The sequence below is a fragment of the Meriones unguiculatus genome, chromosome 14, assembly GCF_030254825.1.
Source record: "Meriones unguiculatus strain TT.TT164.6M chromosome 14, Bangor_MerUng_6.1, whole genome shotgun sequence".
NCBI classification, from domain to species: domain Eukaryota; kingdom Metazoa; phylum Chordata; class Mammalia; order Rodentia; family Muridae; genus Meriones; species Meriones unguiculatus.
Genome location: NC_083361.1, coordinates 12,287,627 through 12,290,792, shown reverse-complemented (window position 1 = coordinate 12,290,792; position 3,166 = coordinate 12,287,627). Strand labels below are relative to the sequence as shown.

Below are 3,166 nucleotides of genomic sequence, written 5' to 3'. Positions count from 1 at the left end.
GCACCTACTTTAAAGAAGCTAAGATGTTATAAACACGGGTAATTTGAATCACTTGTTTTTTTCCATTATAGCTTCAAGACTATCTACCAAGTAGCTTAATGAACTGAAGTGACCATTTTGAATCCCCCAACACAGGGGCTAGTAACATACATGCCAAACACAGTGACTTTTTGCGAAACTACATTCACCATTTTAAATATTCCTTATCTTATATTTGTCATTAATTGTCAACTTGGGTTTGAACTTTTAGGGGGGAGGCTTAATTATTTTTATTTATTCTTTAAAAGTTTCCTACATGCATACAATCTCTCTTGACCATATTCATCCCTATTCATCCCAAAACATCTTGCAACACAATTACATGCAAGGGGTATTTGACCAAATTATATTGAAGCATTTTGAGAATTTTTATTACATTATGATGACTTAAAATAATAAGCTCATTGTTTTGTGTTGTACTTGGAGTCTTGTTTTCAGCACCAAACGGAGTCTTTCATGGTACAATCTCAGAAAACATGTATCTGGTATAATAAAAATTCGGTTCTCTCATTACTCAATATTCCATCCATAGAGCGAAGATGCCAGGTTAGAATATCAGGAGATGTTGCACAAGATATCGTAATTTGTCCTTGCTGATGACTGTGTCTGGTACAGTTAGGCACCTGTTTCAGAGTAGGGGTTTATAGACTGGATGTAGACATTGTGATGAGAGAAACCAGCCTTATTTTCCATCACACAAGTCTTGTGACCTTTAAAACTTCAGACACCTTAACACCCCTGACTTCCACACAGACCTAATTCATGATGCAACCTCTACTGTGTAATCCTTCTAGATGGATCTTTGTTCATCTGTTTCAGCCAACTCCAAGAAAACAATTGTAGTTGCTTCACCTTGCTCTGTATCTGCATTTAGCAAAAATACCACATTTCATGCATTGTGTACTCTTAGCTGGAAAACCTAGACTATCATGGTGCTCAATTTTCAATTGCTCAGGACTTAATTATAGTAATTAATTACTAAAGTAATTATAGTAATTAAGTAAAGTGTTTTTCTCTGTACCAGCACTATCAAATGCTACTAGGATTTCAAGTAGTATTGAGAATTCATCCCTATCATCCTCTTTCACTCAGTATTGGGACATTGTTTGACTTCAAGTTACACATGTCTGTTATATGTTGTCACACAATAATTGTGTGACATGTATTTAATTGCAAAGTATTGGATTCATAAAACATGAAGCATGGTACCTGTTTTTGTTAGCTTTCATAGTGCTGGAAGTTGCTATGCCCTCTAATGTAGGAGAAAAGAACACAACTACACACAATATGAACAACAACAACAACAACAAACTGGGCTGACAGGTGGCCAGAAATAGGAGGAAAATATATCATGGGAAACCGTCTGCATTATAATTGGATTATAGGTCCACTTGATGAAAGGTAGACTATAGTTGGCATAGGTAATTTAACTGAGAACCTGGGACTATCCAGACTTTAAGCCACAAAGGAGAATATCATACTTTTCTTCTGTGAAATGATAATTTGATATGACCTCTCCCCACATTATCTCACTATTACACTGCTCTTTTGAATGACACAAATTACACAAATCTTAGATCTTCTTTAATAGGAAAGTATAATTTACAGTTGTATTACTAGATTATAGTATTTTTATATTTCTTATCTAGGTTTAGCAGAATCTAGAAACAGTGAATTCACAATACATCACAAATGGGCCTAACATAGAGAAATAATGGATGTGATACTCATTATCCACCGACTTGAATTATGTGAAAGAGCAATTGTAAGATGGAAGAGAGTGTATAAAAAGCTAGAAAGGTGCACAGCATAACCAGAATGGTCTTTGTGGCTCTGTTTTCAGGGGAAGTTTTGTGGAAAGTATGAATGCTGAGGATGTGTTGAACTCTCTTCTTGTGTCCATAAAGTATGATAATCATGAAGGTGCTGGAACATACAATGAGAAGGGAAAACAGGACTTCAGGAAATATGAAAAGTGCAATGTACAGCAAGTCTACTGTTGTTTCATGGGCTGGAGAATGGCAGAATTGAAAATCTCTTTTTTGTCTCTTATTGTTGCTATTCCTCTTAGTAGACGTACACACAGTGAAAGTCGTATTTACTAGCATGTATAGGATCCAGCAGAGTGAAATGGACAGGCTCATGAACTTTGTAGTTTTCATTTTAAATTCATTACAGCACAAGTTACTGGGGCTGATGGTGATTGCCTAAAAGACGCTCAAGAGACAGGTGATGGTGATGGACATATTCCTGCTAAGTGTATAAACATATATTATAAGTTTGCACCCGACATCACTGAAGAACTGGTTCAACGCAATAGCTCTCATTATCTGAAGGACTCCTCTGGAGAGAATGATCAGTGAGTTGGATGCAAACACGTGTATAAGAATAATGTCTTTGATTTTTAATGTGTGTTCATTGTAGTAAAGGATTAGATAGTAGAAAAGAAGGGAAAAGTTTCCCAGAAGACCTAGAGCACTCAGAAATGAGAGTATTATTACTATTGCCATGGTTATGAAGTCCATTCTGTCATTCAGCAATTTTTTTTCCTTTAAATTTCAGTAACAAGCACGTCTCTGACCCGAAGCTTGTATTGCAGTTTTCTAGGATGGGCCATATGTGTGCAGGAATCACTGTAGTGCAGATTTTCAAGCCATGATGTACACGTAGCAAGACTCTGTTTCAAAACAAACACTGCATCATCAGTAATAACTTTCAGTGAAATTGTTGGAGTCTTTAAATGCACATATTCATGGACAGAACTTCCACTACATTTTGTAGATATGTAAGTGTAGAGAACATGGGTGCTCCACCCAGTGAGGAGCAATAGTTGGTGACTTCAAATGGAATTCATGCTCACTGCTAACTTTAGAATGAATGAAGAGCTGCTAATAAGTCACATTAAAAAAAATAAATAAAATCTTCATTATGCGGTGTAGAAAACTGTAATGATAACTTCATGTTAAAATTGAAGCAGCCCTACCAGGCCACAGAAGAAGACAATGCAGGCACTCCTGATGAGACCTGATAGACTACAATCAAAGGGAAGGGGAGGAGAAACTCCCTTTTCAGTGGACTAGGAGAGGGATATGGGTGATTTAGAGGGCGGGTGGGATTGGGAGGGGAG

The 3,166-nt window shown here is 36.8% G+C and overlaps 1 pseudogene; it reads right to left on the bottom strand.

Moving 5' to 3' along the window:
- Nucleotides 1-1,690: 1,690 nt before the first annotated feature.
- LOC110543635 (vomeronasal type-1 receptor 2-like) lies at nt 1,691-2,564 on the bottom strand (annotated as a pseudogene).
- Nucleotides 2,565-3,166: the final 602 nt, after the last annotated feature.